Source organism: Artemia sp. Qi Xiang Cuo, chromosome 15 (assembly GCF_049724085.1).
Source record: "Artemia sp. Qi Xiang Cuo chromosome 15, ASM4972408v1, whole genome shotgun sequence".
Taxonomy (NCBI): domain Eukaryota; kingdom Metazoa; phylum Arthropoda; class Branchiopoda; order Anostraca; family Artemiidae; genus Artemia; species Artemia sp. Qi Xiang Cuo.
Window position 1 is genome coordinate 29,450,319 of NC_142808.1, and position 26,665 is coordinate 29,476,983.

Here is a 26,665-nt window from a genome sequence, read left to right on the forward strand (position 1 = left end):
AATTTAGAATAGAACTTTAAATTTCTTTATTTCTTTGGGGACCTTAAAACTGAAATGGAAGATTTTTATTTTCTCTGGAGAAATTAGAATTAAAGTGTGTTGTTTGGTAAAGTTCAGAAGAGAACTTGAACTTTTCTTAACTTCGTTGAGAAAATTTTAAATTGAACTAGAACTTTTTATCTCCCGGGGAAATATTCACAAGTATGGTTTTACTTTTTCTATCTTCCACCGAAAATTTAGAAATAAACTTTAAATTTCTTTTTGTCTTTTGTGAAATAATGAACTGAAGTGGAAGATTTTTACTTTCTCTGTAGAAATTAGAATTGAATTGTCTTCTTTGGTAAAATTCAGTAGAGAACTTGAATTTTTCTTCACTCCATTGAGAAAATTTTAAATTGAACTAAAAATTTCTATCGTCAGTGAAAATATTCACACGTATGTTAATAATTTTTCTATCTCCCACCGAAAAGTTTAGAATTGAACTTTAAATTTCTTTGTCTTTGTGAAATAATTAACTGACTTGGAAGCTTTTTGTTTTCTTTTGAGGAATTAGAATTGAATTGTGTTCTGTGGTAAAGTTGAGATGAGAACTTGAACTTTACTTGAATTCGTTGAGAAAATTTTAAATTGAACTAGAACTTTTTATCTTCCGTGAAAATATTCATAAGTATGGTATTACGTTTTCTGTCGTCCACCGAAAAATTTGAATTGAACTTCAAATTTCTTTATGTCTTTGTGAAATAAAGTGCTGAAGTGAACGATTGTTGTTTTCTCTGGTGAAATTAAAATTGAAGTTTTTTCTTTGGTAATGTTCAAAAGAGAACATGAACTTTCCTTCACTTCTTTGAGAAAATTTTAAATTGAACAAGAACTTTTTCTCTTCCGGGAAAATATTCACACGTATGGTATTACTTTTCTATCTTCCACCAAAACATTTAGAATTGAACTTTAAATTTCTTTATGTCTGTGAAATAAAGAACTGAAGTGGAAGATTTTTGTTATCTCTGGAGAAATTAGAATTGAGTTTTGTTCTTTGGTAAAATTCCGAAGAGAAATTGAACTTTTTTATCTTCAGTGAAAAATTTTGAACAGTATTTAAATTTTTCATCTCTTTGAGTCAGATCTGAACTAAAGTGGAACTTTTTATCTTATTTGGAAAAACAGAAATGATCAATGACTAATTTCTTTTTTATTGAGAAAATTCAGAAGAGAACTTGAACTTTTCTTCACTTCATTGAGAAAATTCCAAATTGAGATAGAACTTCTTATCTTCCACGAAAATATTTCACATGTATGGTATTACTTTTTCTATCTTCCAACGAAAAATTTAGAATTGAACTTTGAATTTCTTTATGTCTTTGTGAAATAAGGAACTGAAGTGGAAGATTTTTATTTTCTCTGTGAAATTAGAATTGAATTGTGTTCTTTGGTAAAATTCAGAAGAGAACTTGAATTCTTCTTCATTTCGTTGAGAAAATTTTAAATTGAACTAGAACTTTCTATCTTCCGGGAAAATATTCACACGTATGGTATTACTTTTTCTATCTTCCACCGAAAATTTAGAATTGAACTTTAAATTTTTTATTGGGAAAATTAGAATTAAAATGTGTTCTTTGGTAAAATTCAGAATAGAACTCGAATATTCACGTCCAAAGTATAACTTTTCCTATCTTCAATGAAAAATTTGGAACAGAACTTTGAATTTCTTCATCTCTTTGAGAAAAAAAAGCTGAACTGAAGTGGAAATTTTTATATTATTTTTAAATAATAGATTTGATCAATAACTTATTTCATTTTTATTGAAAAAATTCAGAATCAAAGTTGAACTTTTCTTCTTCCGGGAAAATATTTGGAATAGAACTTTAATTTTTTTCATCTCTTTGAGAAAGGTTGGAATTAAATTTAAGAAAATTTAGAATTAAAGCGAAACTTTAGATCCTCATGGAAAATAATCATAATCATAGTATAACTTTTCCTATCTTCTACGGAAAAATTTAGAAGTGTCCAACTCAGAAAAGTCCGAAATAGTAATTTACATATTCCCAAATCATAATTTTCTGAAAGCATACACCAATGAAAGGCTAAGACATCTAGCTCCGAAAAACCTGAAATAGCAAACTACTCATCCCAAATTATTGATTTTAGACAACAAACACCTATGATGGACTAAGAATCCTAGCTCTGAAAAGTCCATATAGAAAACTAGACATCCCAAGTCATAATATTTTGACAGCACTCACCTATGAAGGGCTAAGAAACCTAGCTAATGAAAGCCGGAAATAACAAATTAACCAACCCAAATCTTAAGTTGCAGACAGCACTCACCTATGAACGACTAAGAAATCCAGCTCGGAAAAGTAATAAAATAGCAAACAATACATCCCAAATCATAGGTTTCAGACACCACATACCTTTGAAAGACTAAGAAATCCAATTCAGAAAAGCCCGAAATAGTAATTTACATATTCCCAAAGTATAGGTTTCAGAAAACAATTACCTATGAACGGCTAATAAACCTAGCTAATAAAAGTCAAAAATAGCAAACTAGTCATTTCAAACTATAGGTTTCAGATAACAAACACCTATGAAAGGCTAAGAAATCCAGCTCAGAAAAGTCAAAAGTAGCAATCCACACATACCAAATCATAGGTTTCAGAAAACACAAACCAACGAAATACTAAGACATCGAGCTTAGAAATGCCCTAAATCGTAATTAACATATCCCAAATCATAGGTTTCAGACAACATTCACCTATGAAAGACTAAGAAACCTTAGCTCAGAAAGGCCTGAAATAGCAAACTACTCATCCCAAACTAGAAGTTTCAGACAACAAACGCCTATGATGGACTAAGAATCATAGCTCTGAAAAGTCCAAATAGCAAACTATCTATCACAAATCTTAATTTTCCGACAACACAAACCTTTGAAGGGCTAAGGAAACTATCTCAGAAATGAAAAAAATAGCAAACAACTCATCCACATCATAGGTTTCATTCAACACACACCTATGAAAGGATAATAAATAAATTTCAGAAAAGTCAAAAATGGCAAAATACATAACCCAAATCATAGTGTTCAGTCAACACACAGCAACGAAAGACTAAGAAACCTAGATCAGAATGGTCAAAAATAGCAAATTACTCATCCCAAACTATTGGTTTCAGACAACATTCACCAACGAAATACTAGGAAACCTTAGCTCAGGAAAGCCTGAAATAGCAAACTACACATCCCAAATCATAATTTTCATAATTGTGTTCTTTGGTAAAGTTCAGAAGAGAACTTGAACTTTCCTTGAATTCGTTGAGAAAATTTTAAATTGAACTAGAACTTTTTATCTTCCGTAAAAATATTCGCAAGTATGGTATTACTTTTTCTATCTTCCACCGAAAAATTTGAATTGAACTTCAAATTTCTTTATGTCTTTGTGAAATAAAGAACTGAAGTGGACGATTTATGTTTTCTCTGGAGAAATTATAATTGAAGCGTGTTATTTGGTAATGTTCAGAAGGGAACTTGAATTTTTCTTCACTTCATTGAGAAAATTTTAAGTTGAACAAGAAGTTTTTATCTTCCGGGAAAATATTCACACGTATGGTATTACTTTTCTATCTTCCACCGAAAAATTTAGAATTGAACTTTAAATTTCTTTATGTCTTTGTGAAATAAACAACTGAAGTGGAAGATTTTTATTTTCTCTGGAGAAATTAGAATTGAGTTGTGTTCTTTGGTAAAATTCCGAAGAGAACTTGAACTTTTTTTATCTTCAGTGAAAAATTTGGAACAGTATTTTAAATTTTTCATCTCTTCGAGTCAAATCTGAACTAAAGTGGAACTTTTTATCTTATTTGGAAAAATAGAAATGATCAATGACTAATTTCTTTTTTATTGAGAACATGCAGAAGAGAACTTGAACTTTTCTTCACTTCGTTGAGAAAATTTTAAATTAAGCTAGAACTTTTTATTTTCCATGAAACTATTTCACATGTATGGTATTACTTTTTCGATCTTCCACCGAAAAATTTAGAATTGTACTTTGAATTTCTTTATGTCTTTGTGAAACAAGGAACTGAAGTGGAAGATTTTATTTTCTCTGTGAAATTAGAATTGAATTGTATTCTTTGGTAAAATTCAGAAGAGAACTTGAATTCTTCTTCACTTCTTTGAGAAAATTTGAATTTGAACTAGAACTTTCTATCTTCCTAGAAAATATTCACACGTAAGGTATTACTTTTTCTATCTTCCACTGAAAATTTAGAATTGAACTTTAAATTTTTTATTGGGAAAATTAGAATTGAAATGTGTTCTTTGGTAAAATTCAGAATAGAACTCAAATATTCACGTCCAAAGTATAACTTTTCCTATCTTCTATGAAAAATTTGGAACAGAACTTTAAATTTCTTCATCTCTTTGAGAAAAAAATCTGAACTGAAGTGGAAATTTTTATATTATTTTGGGAAAATAGATTTGATCAATAACTTATTTCATTTTCATTGAGAAAATTCAGAATCGAAGTTGAACTTTTCTTCTTCCGGGAAAATATTTGGAATAGAACTTTAATTTTTTTATCTCTTTGAGAAAGGTCGGAATTGAATTTAAGAAAATTTAGAATTAAAGTGAAACTTTTTATCTTCATGGAAAATAATCATAATCATAGTATAACTTTTCCTATCTTCTACGGAAAAATTTAGAAGTGTCCAACTCAGAAAAGTCCGAAATAGTATTTTACATATCCCAAATCATAATTTTCTGAAAGAATACACCAATGAAAGGCTTAGACAACTAGCTCCGAAAAGCCTGAAATAGCACACTACACATCTCAAACTATTGGTTTCAGACAACAAACACCTATAATTGGCTAAGAATCCTAGCTCTGAAAAGTCCAAATGACATACTACACATCCCAAATCATAATTTTGTGACAACACACACCTATTAAAGGTTAAGAAACCTAGCTAATAAAAGCTGGAAATAGCAAATTAACCACCCCAAATCATAAGTTTCAGACATCACTCACCTATGAACGGCTAAGAAATCCAGCTCGGAAAAGTAAAAAAATAGCAACCCACACATCCCAAATCATAGGTTTCAGACACCACATACCTATGAAAGACTAAGAAATCCAATTCAGAAAAGCCCGAAATAGTAATTTACATATTCCCAAAGCATAGGTTTCAGACAACACTCACCTATGAACGGCTAATAAACCTAGCTCAGAAAAGTCAAAAATAGCAAACTCGTCATCTCAAACTATAGGTTTCAGACAACAATCACCTATGAAAGGCTAAGAAATCCAGCTCAGAAAAGTCAAAAGTAGCAATCCAGCCATCCCAAATCATAGGTTTCAGACAACACAAACCAACGAAATACTAAGAAATCTAGCTTAAAAAAGCCTGAAATAGTAATTAACATATCCCAAATCATAGGTTTTAGACAACATTCACCTATGAAAGACTAAGAAACCTTAGCTCAGAAAAGCCTGAAATAGCAAACTACTCATCCCAAACTAGAAGTTTCAGACAACAAACACCTATGATGGACTAAGAATCATAGCTCTGGAAAGTCCAAATAGCAAACTACATATCCCAAATCTTAATTTTCTGACAACACATACCTTTGTAGGGCTAAGGAATCTATCACAGAAAAGACATAAATAGCAAACCACTCATCCAAATCATAGGTTTCAGTCAACAGACACCTATGAAAGGCTAATAAATCCAGCTAAGAAAAGTCAAAAATAGCAAACTACATATCCCAAATCATAGGTTTCAGACAACACATACCCATGAAAGACTATGAAATCCAATTCAGAAAAGCCCGAAATAGTAATTTACATATTCCCAAATCATAGGTTTCAGACAACACTCACCTATGAACGGCTAAGAAACCTAGCTAAGAAAAGTCAAAAATAGCAAACTAGTCATCCCAAACTATAGGTTTCAGACAACAAACACCTATGAAAGGCTAAGACCTATGAAACAGACACCTATGAAAGGCTAATAAATCCAGCTAAGAAAAGTCAAAAATAGCAAACTACATATCCCAAATCATAGGTTTCAGACAACACATACCTATGAAATCATAGGTTTCAGACAACACATACCTATGAAAGACTATGAAATCCAATTCAGAAAAGCCCGAAATAGTAATTTACATATTCCCAAATTATAGGTTTCAGACAACACTCACCTATGAACGGCTAAGAAACCTAGCTAAGAAACGCCAAAAATAGCAAACTAGTCATCCCAAACTATAGGTTTCAGACAACAAACACCTATGAATGGCTTAGAAATCGAGCTCAGAAAAGTCAAAAGTAGCAACCCACACATACCAAATCATAGGTTTCAGACAACATACACCAACGAAAGACTAAGAAATCTAGCTTAGAAAAGCCCGAAATAGTAATTTACATATCCCAAATCATAGGTTTCAGACAACATTCACCTATGAAAGACTAAGAAACCTTAGCTCAGAAAGGCTTGAAATAGAAAACTACTCATCCAAAACTAGAAGTTTCAGACAACAAACGCCTATGATGGACTAAGAATCATAGCTCATAAAAGCCTGAAATAGCAAACTACTCATTCCAAATCTTAATTTTCTGACAACACATACCTATGAAAGGCTAAGAAATCTAGCTCAGAAAAGACAAAAATAGCAAACTACTCATCCCAATTATAGGTTTCAGTCAACACACACCTATGAAAGGCTAATAAATCCAGCTAAGAAAAGTCAAAAATAGCAAACTACATATCCCAAATCATAGGTTTCAGACACCACATACCTATGAAAGACTAAGAAATCCAATTCAGAAAAGCCCGAAATAGTAATTTACATATTCCCAAATCATAGGTTTCAGACAACACTCACCTATGAACGGCTAATAAACCTAGCTCAGAAAAGTCAAAAATAGCAAACTAGTCATCTCAAACTATAGGTTTCAGATAACAAACAACTATGAAAGGCTAAGAAATCGAGCTCAGAAAAGTCAAAAGTAGCAATCCACCCATCCTAAATCATAGGTTTCAGAAAAACACACACCAACGAAAGACTAAGAAATCTAGCTAAAAAAAGCCTGAAATAGTAATTAACATATCCCAAATCATAGGTTTCAGACAACATTCACCTATGAAAGACTAAGAAACCTTAGCTCAGAAAAGCCTGAAATAGCATACTACTCATCCCAAACTAGAAGTTTCAGACAACAAACGCCTATGATGGACTAAGAATCCTAGCTCTGAAAAGTTCAAATAGCAAACTACACATCCAAAATCATAATTTTCAGACAACACACACCTATGAAAGGCTAAGAAATCTAGCTCAGAAAAGACAAAAATAGCAAACCACTCATCCCAATCATAGGTTTCAGTCAACACACACCTATGAAAGGCTAATAAATCCAGCTAAGAAAAGTCAAAAATAGCAAACTACATATCCCAAATCATAGGTTTCAGACAACACATACCCATGAAAGACTATGAAATCCAATTCAGAAAAGCCCGAAATAGTAATTTACATATTCCCAAATCATAGGTTTCAGACAACACTCACCTATGAACGGCTAAGAAACCTAGCTCAGAAAAGTCAAAAATAGCAAACTAGTCATCCCAAACTATAGGTTTCAGACAACAAACACCTATGAAAGGCTAAGACCTATGAAACAGACACCTATGAAAGGCTAATAAATCCAGCTAAGAAAAGTCAAAAATAGCAAACTACATATCCCAAATCATAGGTTTCAGACAACACATACCTATGAAATCATAGGTTTCAGACAACACATACCTATGAAAGACTATGAAATCCAATTCAGAAAAGCCCGAAATAGTAATTTACATATTCCCAAATCATAGGTTTCAGAAAACACTCACCTATGAACGGCTAAGAAACCTAGCTCAGAAAAGTCAAAAATAGCAACCTAGTCATCCCAAACAATAGGTTTCAGACAACACATACCTATGAAAGGCTAAGAATCATAGCTCTGAAAAGGCAAAAGTAGCAATCCACCCATCCCAAATCATAGGTTTCAGACAACACACACCAACGAAAGACTGAGAAATCTAGCTCAGAAAAGACCGAAATATTAATTTACATATCCCAAATCATAGGTTTCAGACAAAATTCACCTATGAAAGACTAAGAAACCTTAGCTCAGAAAAGCCTGAAATAGCAAACTACTTATCCCAAACTAGAAGTTTCAGACAACAGACGCCTACGATGGACTAAGAATCATAGCTCTGAAAAGTCCAAACAGCAAACTACACATCCAAAATATTAATTTTCTGACAACACATACCTATGAAAGGCTAAGGAATCTAGCTCAGAAAAGACAAAAATAGCAAACCACTCATCCCCAATCATAGGTTTCAGTCAACACACACCTATGAAAGGCTAATAAATCCAGCTAAGAAAAGTCAAAAATAGCAAACTACATATCCCAAATCATAGGTTTCAGACACCACATACCTATGAAAGACAAAGAAATCAAATTCGGAACAGCCCAAAATAGTAATGCATATATCCCAAAGCATGGGTTTCAGTAAACACACACCTATGAACAGCTATGAAGCTTAGTTAAGAAAAGTCAAAAATAGAAATCTTGTCATCCTAAGCTATAGGTTTCAGACAGTAAACACCTATGAAAGGCTAAGAAATCCAGCTCAGAAAAGTCAAAAGTAGCAATCCACCCATCCCAAATCATAGGTTTCAGACAACACACACCAACGAAATACTAAGAAATCTAGCTTAGAAAATCCTAAAATAGTAATTAACATATCCCAAATCATAGGTTTAAGACAACATTCACCTATGAAAGACTAAGAAACCTTAGCTCATAAAAGCCTGAAAGAGCAAACTCCACACCCATAACAAGTATTTTCATTCGAAACTTGCCAACGACGGATAATCAGATATAGCCCGTAAAAGTTCAAATAGGAAACGACACCTCTCGCATATTACAATTCCTAAAACACTCATGATTGTATTGCGCAAACCAATAGCTCAGACAAGACAACAATAGCAAACCACTCATCCCAATCATAGGTTTCAGTCAACACACAATTATGAAAGGCTAATAAATCCAGCTAAGAAAAGTCAAAAATAGCAAACAACATATCCCAAATCATAGGTTTCAGTCAACACAAACCCTTTAAAGACTAAGAAATCAAATTCAGAAAAGCCCGAAATAGTAATTTACATATTCCCAAATCATAGGTTTCAGACAACACTCACCTATGAACGTCTAAGAAACCTACATCATAAAAGTCAAAAATATCAAACTAGTCAGCCTAAACTATAGGTTTCAGAAAACACACACCTATGTAAGTATATGAAATCCAGCTCCGGAAAGTAAACAGTAGCCACCCAAACCTACAATCTCAGATGATAGAGAAATCATGCAAATCATATAGACTAAGACATCCAGATCAAAAAAGCTCGAAATCTAAATTTAAGTATCCCAAATTATAGGTTTCAGACAGTATTCTCTTAAGAAAGGCTAAGAAGCAATAGCTCAGAAAAGCCTGAAATAGCAAACTACTCATCCCAAACTAGACGTTTCATTCAACACACACCTACGATTAACTAAGAATCATAGCTCTGAAAAGTCCTGAAATAGGAAACTACACATTCCAAATATTAATTTTCTGAAAACACATATCAATGAAAGGCTAAGAAATCTATTTCAGAAAAGACAAAAATAGCAAACCACTCATCCCCATTATAGGTTTCAGTCAACACACACCTATGAAAGGCTAATAAATCCAGCTAAGAAAAGTCAAAAATAGCAAACTACATATCCCAAATCATAGGTTTCAGACAACACATACCTATGAAAGACTAAGAAATCCAATTCAGAAAAGCCCGAAATAGTAATTTACATATTCCCAAAGTATAGGTTTCAGAAAACACTCACCTATGAACGGCTAATAAACCTACCTCAGAAAAGTCAAAAATAGCAAACTAGTCATTTCAAACTATAGGTTTCAGACAACAAACACCTATGAAAGGCTATGAAATCCAGCTCAGAAAAGTCAAAAATAGCAATCCACCCATCCCAAATCATAGGTTTCAGACAACACACACCAACGAAATACTAAGAAATCTAGCTTAGAAAAGCCCGAAATAGTAATTTAAACATCCCAAATCATAGGTTTCAGAAAATATTCACCTATGAAAGACTAAGAAACCTTAGCTCAGAATAGCCTGAAATAGCGAAACTACTCATCCCAAACTAGAAGTTTCAGTCAACAAACACATACGATTGAATAAGAATCATAGCTCTGAAAAGTCCAAATAGGAAACTACTCATTCCAAATATTAATTTTCTGAAAACACATGCGAATGAAAGGCTAAGGAAACTATTTCAGAAAAGACAACAATAGCAAACCACTCATCCCAATCATAGGTTTCAGTCAACACACACTTATGAAAGGCTAATAAATCCAGCTCAGAAAAGTCAAAAATAGCAAACTACATATCCCAAATCATAGGTTTCAGTCAACACACAGCAACGAAAGACTAAGAAACCTTAGCTCAGAATGGTAAAAAATAGCAAATTACTCATCACAAACTATTGGTTTCAGACAAAATTCACCTACGAAATACTAGGACACCTTAGATCAGGAAAGCCTGAAATAGCAAACTACATATCCCAGATAATAATTTTCTGACAACACTTACCTATGAAAGGCTAAGAAATATAGCTCAAAAAAGTCAAAAATAGCAAACTACACATCCAAAATCATAGGTTTCAGTCAACACACACCTAGGAAAGGCTCATAAATCCAGCTCAGAAAAGTCCAAAAAGCAAACCACTCATCCCAAATCATAGGTTTCAGTCAGCATACGCCTATGAAAAGCTAAGAAATCCAGCTCAGAAAAATAAAAAAGTAGCAACCCACACAACCCAAATCATAGGTTTCAGACACCACACACCTATGAAAGACTAAAAACTATGGCTATGAAAAGTTGGAAATAGCAAATTACATATCCCAATTAATATGTTTCAGTCAACACACACATACGAAAGGCTAAGAAACCTAGCTCATAAAAGCCTGAAATAGCAAACTACTCATCCCAAACTAATGGTTTCAGACAACATTCACCTACGAAATACTAGGAAACCTTAGCTCAGAAAAGCCTGAAATAGCAAACTACATATCACTCATCCCAATCATAGGTTTCAGTCAACACACACCTATGAAAGGCTAATAAATCCAGTTAAGAAAAGTCAAAAATAGCAAACTACATATCCCAAATCATAGGCTTCAGTCAACACACAGCAACGAAAGACTAAGAAACCTAGCTCAGAAAGGTCAAAAATAGCAAACTACTCATCCCAAACTATTGGTTTCAGACAACATTCACCTACGAAATACTAGGACACCTTAGATCAGGAAAGCCTGAAATAGCAAACTACATATCCCAGATAATAATTTTCTGACAACACTTACCTATGAAAGGCTAAAAAACCTAGCTCAAAAAAGTCAAAAATAGCAAACTACACATCCAAAATCATAGGTTTCAGTCAACACACACCTATGAAAGGCTCAGAAATCCAGCTCAGAAAAGTCCAAAAAGCAAACCACTCATCCCAAATCATAGGTTTCAGTCAACATACGCCTACGAAAAGCTAAGAAATCCAGCTCAGAAAAGTCAAAAAATAGCAACCCACACATCCCAAATCATAGGTTTCAGACACCACACACCTACGAAAGTCTAAGAAATCATGTTATGAAAAGTCGGAAATAGCAAATTACATATCCCAAATCATAAATTTCTGTCAACACACACCTACGAAAGGCTAAGAAACCTAGCTCATAAAACCCTGAAATAGCAAACTACTCATCCCAAACTAATGCTTTCAGACAAATTTCACCTACTAAATACTAGGAAACCTTAGCTCAGAAAAGCCTGAAATAGCAAACTACACATCCCAAATCATAATTTTCTGACAACACACACCTATGAAAGGCTAAGAAACCTAGCTCAGAAAAGTAAAAAATAGCAAATTAACCACCCGAAATCATTGGTTTTAGACAACAATCACATAATAACGGCTAAGAAATTTAGCTCTGACAAGTCCAATAATCAAACCACTCATTCCAAATCATAGGTTTCAGTCAACACATCCCTACGAAAGGCTAAGAAATCCAGCTCAGAGAAGTCAAAAAATAGCAATCCACACAATCCAAATCATAGGTCTCAGACAACACACACCTACGAAAGACTAAGAAATCTGGCTATGAAAAGTAAAAAAATAGCAACCCACACAATTCAAATCATAGGTTTCAGACAACACACAGCTACGAAATACTAAGAAATATGGCTATGAAAAGCCTGAAATAGCAAACTACTCATCCCAAACTATAGGCTTCAGACAACAAACACCTATGATGGACTAAGAATCCTAGCTCTGAAAAGTCCAAAACGCAAACTACAAATCCCAAATCATAATTTTCTGGGGGGAGGGGTCGGGAGGAGGGGGTCCTTCTGTGTCTCAATGCACAAAAAAATATTAAAAATGGGGGAGGGAATGGGGAGGGGAGGGGGAGGAGGGGAGGGGGAGGAGTGGAGGGGGATGAGGGGAAGGGGGAGGAGGGGAGGGGGAGGGGAGTTGAGGAGGGGGAGGAGAGGGAGAGAGAGGGAGGGGAGGGGCCCTTTGGGGGTCAAGGGGGGGGAGGAGCCCTTTGGGGTCCGGGGGGTCTGGGGGACCCTTGAGGGCCGGGTGGTCCTTTGGGAGCTTGGGGGACCTTTGAGGACCGGGGGCTTCCTTCGGGGTTGGGGTAGGGGGATCGGAACCCTTTGGGGTTGTGGTAGAGGTCCTCACGACACTGTTCAAATAGAACTTGTTTACTATAACGACCACACTCAAAACCTCTTCTAAAACCCTTTCTAAAATCATCTTTTAAAATGTCTCTATCTGTTTCGCCGAAATAATTCCATAACCAGTCTAAAACCGTTTCACCCAGATAATCCCTAAACGTAATTTCAGCGTGTTCCTTTTGTTTGGCATCTCTGTGCTTTCATATTTCAAATTTCTAGGAAACCCTTTCCTATGTTAATCTCTTCATCTCGTAAATTTTCCTAGCTAAACTATTAGGGTTTCGTTAGAATATCAATTTATCTCTCCGACTTAAAGCTCAGTGAAGCCGTATTTAAAAATAGAATTTCTATCTCTTTAGACTCCCGCATAATTCCAAGATAACAAGTAATGTCATTTATAATTCCTGACACTATCGATCAATGAAACACTATTACAAAATATAATATAAATTTTTCTCTCTGACCTAATGAAAGTTCATCCCACAGACCTAAGATAAAAGATGCCATGATGTTTCATAATTCCCCCGTCGTGACCCAATACATTTCCTTTCCGAGTATTTAAATCAATTTCGTGAAACAATAATTTCCCCTAGCGATTATGTAAATCACCCCTCATGTCATTACACGTGGCCAAACAACAACAGATCGATTGACCTTTACCCCCATTAGACTCAATCGATAATCCTTGAATAAATTATGTCCTGTCAGTATTCTATACCCATATATGGTGTGCTGTCACGAGTAGCACCCCCCTCTCTACTGCTATGCAAGTTGCACATTGTAATATAAGGTTGTTTTTTTCTTAGTAAGTGGGTATGTTTGATCCTGGATCTCTAAAAACTCTTAGAGTATTAAGGTGAAACTTTATGGAAATGTTGAGTAGGATGCCAAACGCAATCGAAACACATTTTGTCCTTGCTGTTTGTCAAAATGGAATATCAGCAATATCTAAGGAATGGCTGATGGTGTTAGGTTAAAATTTCCAATGTATGTTGAGGGGGAGTTAGAGAGATTGGAGGGCAACCAACCCCCATTGCATGTAGGATTATCATTAGGAAAAGCTTTGAATCTTGGTGCATCTGAGAAGGCTAAGGGTACTAAGGTTATGCCTTGGATAATGTTGAGGGGTATCTTAAACTAAATCAAAAGGTACTTGAAACTTGAAACCTCACCAGTAGGGTTCTCCAATTTTTTTTTGTAGCTAGGGAGAGGGTAGACGCCTCAAAGGTTGTATTTTAATGCCAAAACATCTTAAATCTCATTAAGCCTTCAGATAAATAAGGAGGAGTGGAGGTAGAAATTGATATATAAGACCTCTTGAATTCCAGGAATATTTCTGGTCTAGGCTTTTATTATGAAAGTGAAGAGTAATATTAAACCTCGAAATGAACAGAATCTATTCTGTTTTTAAGGCTTAAGAGCTTAAACCTGTTCTGATTTCTTACGATTGCAATTACAAAACAGGACACTTATTGAATAGGAAAATGATTTTGGAGTTTTGAAAAAATAAGTCCTTGCTATTGGTATACTAAATAAAAAGTTTCCAGCATTTCCAAGTACTAGACATTAAAACGCTTTTAAGCGGTCAAATTTAAATATCAACCCCTGTCAAAAGGCCGAAATATATTTGCCCCTCCTTTTCTACTTAATAGCTTGTGCCAGGTGTTTCTCAGCCAACCAATCGAATGGTTAGAATATTTGACTCTTCCCGTGTAATCACCTTTGTGATCCCCCTTGTAATGTCTGTTTGATGCTTATCTTTTAATACTAATGCTTACATAAAAATTCATTCTTAGAACAAACGATGACCAGAAGAAGCAGTGAAAATACAATGAGAGGAAATATTGTTTTTTTTTGAACAGTGTTATAAGGTGTGTAAAATACCATCTGGTCTGCCCTAAATCTTGGTAAGTGTTCATCAACATCATAATTATATATTACCATTTAACTAAACCCGTTTGGCTGCAGAGATTTAAACAAAAAGTTGTTTTTTACAATAATATTTTCTCCAGACTTGCTGGTACTAGATGAAAGCTTGTTTAACAGTGCGTCACAGATTTATGTTATCTTTGTCCTTCCTACTCAAACCTAAGGAAACAGTTTTTCAGACGAGATAATTGACATTAGCATTAGTATAAGTCTGTTTTCCTGTTCCTCTACCTTATTTTCAATTGTTCTGTGAGTCCAAACACATTCAAATTAGGGAATAAAGCTCTTAAATTTTGCCAATAAATTTTTGTTAGTAATAAAACGAGTTATCGTGCGGTCGTGGATAGAATAACGTGCCACGTATCCTATGGAATATTTTCTCCAGACTTGATGGTATTAGATAGAAAGCTTGTTTAACAGTTCGTCACAGATTTATGTTATCTTTGTCCTTCCTACTCAACCCTAAGGAAACAGTTTTTCAGACGAGATAATTGACATTAGCATTAGTATAAGTCTGTTTTCCTGTTCCTCTACCTTATTTTCAATTGTTCTGTGAGTCCAAACACATTCAAATTAGGGAATAAAGCTCTTAAATTTTGCCAATAAATTTTTGTTAGTAATAAAACGAGTTATCGTGCGGTCGTGGATAGAATAACGTGCCACGTGTCCTATGGAATATTTTCTCTAGACTTGATGGTATTAGATAGAAAGCTTGTTTAACAGTTCGTCACAGATTTATGTTATCTTTGTCCTTCCTACTCAACCCTAAGGAAACAGTTTTTCAGACGAGATAATTGACATTAGCATTAGTATAAGTCTGTTTTCCTGTTCCTCTACCTTATTTTCAATTGTTCTGTGAGTTGAAACACATTCCAATTACTTGAACATTAGGGTTATAAAGCTCTTGATAAATTTTGCCAATAATTTTTGTTAGTACTAAAAAGGGTTATCGTGCAACCATGGATAGAATAACTTGAAAGTAGACTTAATATATCAACCCTCGGTTAACTTGTGAAAACTGAGGGTGGGTCGGCTTAGGAATGACTTACATGGACGCCTAGACTGTACTTGTACTTCATGTCCGATAGAATGTGTAATTTCAGTTGGGTTACCAGTGAGAGCATTGACAATCTTCCTCTGACTGTTTTCACTTAATAACCCTCGGCTAGGGCTCTAACGGTAATATCAGTGGTTGAAACTCTGACGAGTCTAGCGTATACACTTTGATCAAACAGTTCGTGGTAACTGTATGTAAGGAGCGAAGCGGCTCAATAGTAACCGAAACTCTAAGAAACAGAGTCTTGATAAAAATAGGTACATGAAAAGAATCAAATTTTGATGCTTGTTCAAAATATGTAAAACTCATTAAATTTAATGGTACCCATCCAAATTCACAACTCTGAAAAAATTTGCCCAATTTTTGAAAAAGAGGGCAAACACCCTCAGAATATCAAGTGATCTTATTGAAAATCCCTCCATCAGATTGAGCATACCAGCGAACCCTAATGTAGAGGTTTCAAGCTCTTATGTACAAAAATGTGGAATTTCGCATTTTTTGCCGGAAGAAAGATCACTGATGCGTGTATATTTATTTTTTTTTTTTTCCAGGGATGATCACATCGAAACAGTGATCATAGAAGATCGGGGATGGTTCATTTGATCGGAGATCAAAAGTTATAGTGCCCTTTTTAAGTGAAAAAAAATATTGGAGGGCAACTATCCCCCCCAATTGTCATTTTTCCCCAGAGTCACCCGATCAAAATTTTGAGACAGCTGTTTTGTTCACCATATTCGAAAAATTTAATAACTATGTCTTAGGATGACTTTACCCCACATAGTTCCCGGGGAAGGGCTGCAATTCATGAACTTTACCTATTGTTTACATATATTGATGGTTATTGGGAAGTATACAGACATTTTCAGGGGGGATTGTTCTGGTGGGGATCGGGGGGTTACATTGGAGGATCTTCCAATGGGAAGATCTCTCATGGGGGAATTGAATTTTCCAAGGATTTCCCAGCATTAGTTAGAAAATGATCAGAAATTAAATAAAAAAACAAGTTTTTTTCAATTGAAAGTAAGGAGCAACATTAAAACTTAAAACGAGCAGAAATTTTGACGTATATGAAGGGGTCACCCCCTCGTCAATACCTCTTTGTGCAAATTTTTTTTTTACTTTTAAAAGAGCTATCTACTCTAGTTAAACGGCTTTTGTGATTCAGGAGTCATTCTTAAAGAATTGGGACAAAATTCAAACTTCACCGTAAAGAGAGAGGTATTGACGAGGGGTGACCCCCTCATAAATGTATTAATTTCTGTTCGTTTAAAATTTTTTGTTGCTCATCTAATTTAATTAAATAAGAAGCTGTGATTTCTGGGTTGAATATAATCTTGTTGTAATCATATCGCCAATAAGCGTTGAGGATTTGTCAAACTTTGAAGCTTCACTACTTCTCCAAATCATGCAATGGGACTTTTTCTTCGAAACGCATAATAGAAGTTTGAGGTGAAACAATGAATTCAACAACATAGAAACATATATATTGTGTTTTCATTTTTAAAACTAATAGTATTGATCAGGCACGTTCGCAATAACCAGTTGTTTTTTTTGGTGAGGGGGAGGGAATGAAAGAAAAAATTTCCTAATAATTTGAATAATAAATTTTTAGAAATTTGGGAAGAAATTAAGATTTTGGAAGGGAATGGGAACCCCCTTTTGGTGTGTCCATGGTATTGATCACTCTCACTCTCTCTTTTGTTTCTTGGAAACCTCTCACACATGGAAACCATGGCAATAGTCTTGGGTATAACTTGTAATAACAAATGTTAAACGTTTCAATTACCTTTGCAATGCGCTACACGTATCACGAAAAATTGTATAGCAGGTGACAATTTTAGGCTCAACATTGTTATTTATTGCTTGTCAGCCTCAAGTAAAAATGAAAGTTTATCTGCTGGCTATAGTTTCGTTTTGTTACATTCTCTCATCTGTCTACATCAAATTATAGAATCATCGTCTTTGTAACATATTATAACATTTGTTCTCTTTATAAAAGAGGTCCAATGGCGAGTTTTAATTTCACTTTACCTTTTTACAGATGTTGGTGGTGACATGATCCTGTTCACTCCTCATTTTAACGTGCAAATAATCATATGCTTGGCATGTCAAGAGAAGAGATGTAATCGGGCATGGGGTGAAATGGTAACTCAAAGTCCATACCCCCCCCCCCCCACGCACACACACACAGACAAAACAAAGGGGAAAAGTCGATTGATTTCTCAATTCTTTTTATCTTACAAACTTCTATACAGTTTATTTGATGTTACAGATTTTCTCAAGTTCCTGGACTGAGGAGCTTTAGACAAGTTCCAATAAATTTCATCTAGTCAATTTAGCAGTAGTTGTTTCTTCAAGCTTAACTGGCTGGAATATTCTGTGTTCGCAGAGATGTTACTTTGTTTCTTTTGTCGGCACTTCCGTGGGGATAGAATCTAAGCTGGGGAAAATACAGGTAAGATTTTCTTTACGCGAAATAGAATAAGGAAGTAAAAAACACAAAACCATTTAAACAGCATGGGGCAGACACCCACCATAAACCAAACATGATAGAATGGTTTGACTTTAAGATGCTGACATTTTTTCCTTCAGCTCTAGTCATTCCAGGGGAGTTTAAAACTTGGAAGCAAATTTGAATATCCGTACTGGAAATATCCTTATCATTTTTGCATAATCTTTTCGTAATAAAAATTCGTCATACTAAAGAAAAGCCAAGTAGTGCCAAATAAAGTGTGTAAATAGATTATACACGGACGTCATATTCAACTCACAACGATTGAATTAATAAAGAGGAAAGTTTCCTCCATGCATTTTCCTTCTTTTTTCTCCTTGACCACTTTTTACGAAAGGAATAGTCGTATAAAATTTGGAGGAGACCCATTGAATCAAAAATTTGAAGTTTGGATACTACTTTTAAGAACCCAAAGTAAATGGAGGGGAACTTGCGGCTACCCGTACGACAACTTGTGATTTCGAATGCGACTACTCGTGATTGCCCCTGCTGCTGCTTACGACTGTGACTATTACTATTAGCACTACTACTGCGAATGTGACTTCAAGTGTTTCTACAACTTTTACTATTACACCTAAAACGGCTGAATTAAATCAAAAGAGTTTAGCTGCATCTTATTTGTCAAGATCTTATAATGTGTTCAGTTTATCAAAAGGGCTTGTTTGCAGTATCTCACTAATGGCCAAGGTTATTCAGTTGAAATTTTCCGGGAATATTGAGGAGGGAGTTTCACTATATTAAAAGACACTAGGTGCATTTAAGTTGTCAAAATAGCGTACCTGAGCTAACTTTATTGATTTTATGAATGACTACGGGTATTAAGTTGAAGCTTTTATGGAATGCTAAAGGGTAGTAGAGTAGAAGGTTCCATATTGCTTGCCTGTATAGGAATTCCCATGTTATTTGCTTGCCTTACGTTCCTTCCCATGCTATTTGCTTGGCTTATGTTCTTCCTGTGCTATTTGATTGGCTTATGTTCCCTCCCATGCTATTCTACGTGTTTATATTCCCTCCAATGCTATTATAAGGGCTTATGTTCCTCCCATGCTATTCTAAGGTCTTATATTCCCTCCCATGCTATTTAAAGGGATTATATTCCCTCCCATATTATTCTAAGGGCTTATGTTCCCCTCATTCTATTATAAGGTCTTATGTTCCCTCCCATGCTATTTTAAGGGCTTATGTTCCCCCCATGCTGTTTCACGGGTCCTCTGCACCTTTTCAAAGAGAGTCAGAACTTCCTCACACAGTTTGACGTAGAATTTTTTTTTTTTTAAGTTGGCAAGGTATAATGTGGTCAAACATGTTTTAAGATTATGGTGACAACATTGGTATGCGTCTTATCGGGATCAAGAAAACAATTGCGTATCTGATGAAATAATTTAGGTCGTATGATCAATTTAAATTTTTTTTAATGTAGTAGTTTTTTAGTAAGGACACTCGATATCCTAAAAGTATTTGATTCAAACTTTTACCTTGAGCATCGATGTTTTTAGCAGAATTTCAAAAGCATCGTTTATAAGTGCTGGTGTATCTGATGAAATAATTTAGATTGTATGATGAATTTAATTTTTAATTATTTTTTTGCAGTAGTTATTTAATAAGCACACTCGATATCCTAAAAATGTTTGATTCAATTTTTACCTTGAGCATCGAAGTTTTTAGCAGAATTTCAAAAGGATCGTTTATAAGTGCTGACCTGTTTTTGATGAACTAATTCATGTCGCATGATAATTTTTTTATTTTTAATACAGTAGTTATTCAATAAGGACACTCGATATCCTAAAAGTGTTTGATTCCAACTTTTACCTTGAGAATCGATGTTGTTAGCAGAATTTCAAAAGGATCGTTTATGAGTGCTGGCGTATCTGATGAAATAATTTAGGTCGTATGATAAATTTAATTAATTTTTTTTAATGCAGTAGTTTTTTAGTAGGGACACTCGATATCCTAAAAGTGTTTGATTCCAACTTTTACCTTGAGAATCGATGTTGTTAGAAGAATTTCAAAAGGATCATTTATGAGTGCTGGCATATCTGATGAAATAATTTAGGTTGTTATGATCAATTTATTTTTTTTAATGCAGTAGTTTGTTAGTAAGGACACTCGATATCCTAAAAGTGTTTGATTCAAACTTTTACCTTGAGAATCGATGTTGTTAGAAGAATTTCAAAAGGATCGTTTATGAGTGCTTGCATATCTGATGAAATAATTTAGGTGGTTATGATCAATTTAATTTTTTTTAATGCAGTAGTTTTTTAGTAAGTACACTCGATATACTAAAAGTGTCTGATTCAAACTTTTACCTTGAGCATCGATGTTGATAGCAGAATTTCAAAAGGATCGTTTATGAGTGCTGGCATATCTGATGAAATAATTTAGGTCGTATGAAAAATTTAATTTTTTTTTAATGCATTGGTTTTTCAGTAAGGACACTCGATATGCTAAAAGTGCTTGATTCAAACTTTTACCTTGAGAATCGATGTTGATAGCAGAATTTCAAAAGGATCGTTTATGAGTGCTGGCGTATCTGATGAAATAATTTAGGTCGTATGATAAATTTAATTTTTTTAATGCATTAGTTTTTCAGTAAGGACACTCGATATGCTAAAAGTGTTCGATTCAAACTTTTACCTTGAGAATCGATGTTGTTAGCAGAATTTCAAAAGGATCGCTTATGAGTGCTGGCGTATCTGATGAAATAATTTAGGTCGTATGATAAATTTATTTTTTTTAATGCAATAGTTTTTCAGTAAGGACACTCGATATCCTAAAAGTGTCTGATTCAAACTTTTACATTGAACATCGATGTTGTAAGCAGAATTTCAAAAGGATCGTTTATGAGTGCTGGCGTATCTGATGAAATAATTTAGGTCGTATGATAAATTCAATTTATTTTTTTTAATGCAGTAGTTTTTAAGGAAGGACACTCGATATCCTAAAAGTGTTTTATTCAAACTTTTACCTTGAGAATCGATGTTGTTAGCAGAATTTTTGGATTTCTTTCCTTGAAATGCAAGAGTTGGAATATTTCAGTAGTGTTTTGTCGTGGTTTACCTTGTCGCAGTTACATTCTCATGATTTTTCAAAATTCATTTTTGGATTTCTTTCGTTGAGATACAAGATTTGGAATATTTCAGTAGCGTTTTGTTATGGTTTACCTTCTAACAGTTACTTTCTCATGATTTTTCAAAGTTCATTTTCAAGGTCTGTCTTTGAAATGCAGGAGTTGGAATATTTCAGTTGTGTTTCTCCATGGTTCACCTTGTCAGAGTTACAGTTTCTTAATTTTTAAATCTTCATTTTAACTTCTTTAGTTGAAATGCAAGAGTTGGAATATTTCAGTAGTGTCTTGTTGTGCTTTACCTTGTCACAGTTACATTCTCTTGATTTTTCAAAGTTCATTTTGGATTTCTTTACTTGAAATGCAAGAGTTGGAATATTTCAGTAGTGTTTTATCATGGTATACCTTGTCACAGTCACATTCTCTTGATCTTTTAAAGTTCATTTTGGATGTCTTTCGTTGTAATGCAAGAGTTGGAATATATCAGTAGTGTCTTTTTGGGCTTTACCTTGTCACAGTTAAATTCTCTTGATTTTTCAAAGTTCATTTGAATTTCTTTCGTTGAAATGCAAGAGTTGGAATATTTCAGTAGTGTCTTGTTGTGCTTTACCTTGTCACAGTTACATTCTCTTGATTTTTCATAGTTCATTTTGGATTTCTTGACTTGAAATGCAAGAGTTGGAATATTTCAGTAGTGTCTTATCGTGGTTTACCTTGTCACAGTTACATTCTCTTGATCTTTCAAAGTTCATTTTGGATTTCTTTCGTTCTAATGCAAGAGCTGGAATATTTCAGTAGTGTCTTTTTGAGCTTTAGATTGTCACAATTACATTTTCTTGATTTTTCAAACTTCATTTTGGATTTCTTTCGTTGAAATGCAAGTGTTGGAATATTACAGTAGTATTGTGTTGTTATTTACCTTATCACAGTTACATTCACTTGATTTTTCAAAGTTCATTTTGAATTTCTTTCGTGAAATGCAAGAGATGGAATATTTCAGAAGTGTTTCGTCATGGTTTTCCATGTCAAAGTTCCATTCTCTTCGTTTTTCCATGTTTATTTTGAATTTCTTTTATGAAATGCAAGAGTTGGAATATTTCAGTAGCTTTTTGTCGTGGTTTACCTTGTCAAATTTACATTCTCTTAATTTTTCAAAGTTCATTTTGGATTTCTTTCCTTGAAATGCAAGATTTCGAATATTTCAGTAGTGTTTTGTCATGGTTTACCTTGTCACAGCTACATTCTCTTAATTTTTCAAAGTTTCTTTTGAATTTCTTTCGTGAAATGCAAGAGTTGGAATATTTTAGTAGTGTTTTGTCGTGGTTTACCTTCTCATAGCTACATTCTCTTGATTTTTCAAAGTTCATTTTGAATTTCTTTCGTGAAATGCAAGAGTTGAAATATTTCAGTAGTGGTTCGTCATGGTTTACCTTCTCACAGCTACATTCTCTTGATTTTTTAAAGTTCATTTTGAATTTCTTTCGTTGAAATGCAAGAGTTGGAATATTTCAGTAGAGTTTTGTTATGATTTACCTTGTCACAGTTACATTCTTTTGATTTTTCACAGTTCATTTTGGATTTTTTCGTTGAAATGCAAGAGTTGGAATATTTCACTAGTGTTTTGTTGTGGTTTACCTTGTCACAGTTACATTCCCTTAATTTTTCAAATTTTATCTTGAGTTTCTGTCGTTGAAATGCAAGAGTTAGAATATTTTAGTAGTGTTTTGTTGTGGTTTACCTTGTCACAGTTACACTCTCTTGAATTTTCAAAGTTCATTTTGAATTTCTTTCATTGAAATGCAAGAGTTGGAATATTTCAGAAGTGTTTTGTCGTGGTTTACCTTGTCAGAGTTACATTTTCTTGATTTTTCAAAGTTCATTTTGGATTTCTTTCGTTGAAATGCAAGAGTTGGAATATTTCAGTAATTTTTTGTTGTGGTTTATCTTGTCACAGTTACATTCTATTTATTTTTCATAGTTCATTTTGAATTTATTTCGTGAAATTCAATAGTTGGAATATTTAAGTAGTGTTTTTTCGTGATTTACCTTGTCACAGTGACATTCTCTTGATTTTTCAAAGTTCATCTTGAATTTCTTTCGTTGAAATGCAAGAGTTTGAATATTTCAATAGTGTTTTGTCGTGGTTTACCGTGTCACAGTTACACTCTCTTGATTTTTCAAAGTTCTTTGTGGATTTCTTTCGTTGAAATGTGTTTTGTTGCGCTATACCTTGTCACAGTTACATCTTCTTGATTTTTCAAAGTTCATTTTGGATTTTTTTTGTTGAAACGCAAGAGTTTGAATATTCCAGTTGTGTTTTGTCATGGTTTACCTTGTCACAGTTACATTCTCTTGATTTTTCAAAGTTCATTTTGGATTTCTTTCGTTGAAATGCAGGAGTTGGAATATTTCAGTAGTGTTTTGTCGTGGTTTACCTTGTCACAGTTACATTCTCTTGATTTGTCAAAGTTCATTTTGGATTTCTATCGTTGAAATGCAAGTGTTGGAATATTTCAGTAGTATTTTGTCGTGATTTACCTTGTCACAGCTACATTCTCATGATTTTTCAAAGTTCATTTTGAATTTCTTTAGTTGAAATGCAAGATTTGGAATATTTCAGTAGTGTTTAGTCGTGGTTTACCTTGTCAAAGCTACATTCTCTAATTTTTTCAAAGTTCATATTTAATTTTTTTCGTTTAAATGCAAGACTTGGAATATTTCAGTAGAGTTTTGTTATGATTTACCTTCGCAATTACATTATATTGACTTTTCACATTTTATTTTGGATTTCTTTCGTTGAATGCAAGAATTGGAATATTTCAGTAGTGTATTTTTGTGATTTAACTTTTCACGGTTAAATTCTCTTAATTTTTCAAAGTTCATTTTGAATTTCTTTCGTTTAAATGCAAGAGTTTGAATATTTCAGTAGTTTTGTGTTGTGGTTTACCTTATCACACTTCCATTCTCTTGATTTTTCAAATTTCATTTTGGATTTCTTTAATTGAAAGGCAATAGTTTGAATATTTAAGTACTGTCTTTTTGTGATTTACCTTGTCACAGTTACAGTCTCTTGACTTTTCAAAGTTCATTTTGAATTACTTTCATTGAAATGCAAGTGTTGGAATATTTATGGAGTTTTTCATCTTGCTCTTCCTGGTCACATCTCATGTCTTAAGGGTTTTCATTATCGATATTGGTCATCTGTCGTGAAGGGAATGTGTCGGTAAATATCCGTTGGTTTGCGTCAGTCACTGTCAATTCACTGCAGCTAGCCCTTGATTTTTCATAGTTTAGCCTGACCATCTTTCGTTTAATGCAAGTGGGGGATTATTACAGTTGTGTTTTGTCATTGTTTACCTTTTATAAGGTAAATTCGCATTATTTTTCACAGTTCCTAGTGGATTTTTTTCGTTGAAATGCAAGAGTTAGAATGTTGCGTTTGTAGTCTGTCGTTGTTTGCCAATTCACAATTGTATCCTCTTGATTTTTCAAAGTTCATTTTGGGTTTCTTTCGTTGAAATGCAAGAGTTGGACTATTTCTGTAGGGTTTTATCATGGTTTACCTTATAAAAGCTATCTTCTATTTATTTTTAGAAATTTATTTTAAATTTCTTTTCGGGAAATTCAAGATTTTGAATATTTCAGTAGTATTTAGTTATGGTTTACCTTGTCACAGTTACAATGTCTTGATTTTCCCAAGTTCATTTTTTATTTCTTTCATTGAAATGCAAGAGTTGGAATATTGCGGTAGTGTTTTGTCGTGGTTTACCATGTCACAGTTACTCTCTCTTGATTTTTCAAAATTTATTTTTGGATTTCTTTCGTTGAAATGCAAGAGTTGGAATATTTCAGTAGTGTTTTGTCTTGGTTTACCATGTCACAATTACATTCTCTTGATTTTTCAAAGTTCATTTTGAATTTCTTTCGTTGAAATGCAAGAGTTGGATTATTTAAATAGTGTTTTTACTTACTTTTATTTCTCACACTGACATTCTCTTAATTTTTGAAAATTCATCTAGTATGTCTTTCATTAAAATGAAAGAATTGGAATTATTCAGTAGCGTTGCTTTGTGGTTTAAATTGTCACTGTTTAATTTTAATGATATTCCAAAGTTCATTTGGGATTTCTTTCATTGAAATGCAAGAGTTGGAATATTTCATTAGTGTTTTGTTGTGGTTTACTTTGTCAAACTTACATTCTCTTGATTTTTCAAAGTTCATTTTGAGTTTAATTTCGTTGAAATGCAAGAGTTGGAATATTTCAGTAGTGTTCTGTTGGACTTTCCCTTGTCACAGTTATATTTTCTTGATTCTTCAAAGTTAATTTTGCATTTGCTTTGTTGAAATGCAAGAGTTGGAACATTTCACTAGTGTCATATCTTGGTTTACCATTTCACAGTTACATTCCCTTAATTTTTCAAAGTTCATTTTGGATTTGTTTCGTTGAAATGCAAGAGTTGGAATATTTCAGTAGTGTTTTGTTGTGGTTTACCCTGTCACAGTTATATTCTCTTGATTTTTCAAACTTCATTTTGAATTTCTTTCACTGAAATGCAAGATTTTGATAATTTCAGTAGTGCTTTGTCGTGGTTCACCTTGTCACAGTTACATTCTCTTGATTTTTCAACGTTCATTTTGGATTTCTGTCGTTGAAATGCAAGAGTTGGGTGATTTCAATAGTGTTATGTCATGTTTTACACTGTAATATTTACATTCTATTCATTTTTCAAAGTTCATTTGAATTTATCTTGTTAAAATGCAAGAGTTGGAATATTTAAATAGTGTCTCGGTGTGGTTTACCTTGTCACAGTTACATTCTCATGATTTTTCAAAGTTCATCTTGAATTTCGTTCATTGAAATGCAATAGTCGGATTATTTCAGTAGTGTCTTGTTGTGGTTTACCTTGTCACAGTTACATTCTCTTGATTTTTCAAAGTTCATTTTGGATTTCTTTCGTTGAAATGCAAGAGTTGGAATATTTCAGTAGTGTTTTGTCATGATTTACCTTGTCACAGTTACATTCTCTTGATTTTTCAAAGTTCATTTTGAATTTCTTTCATTGAAATGCAAGAATTGGAATATTTCAGAAGTGTTTTGTCGTAGTTTACCTTGTCATAGTTACATTCTCTTGATTTTTCAAAGTTTATTTTGGATTTCTGTCGTTGAAATGCAAGAGTTGGAATATTTCAGTAGTATTTTGTCGTGGTGTACCTTGTCATATTTACATTCTCTTTATTTTTCAAAGTTCATTTTGAATTTCTTTCGTTAAATGCAAG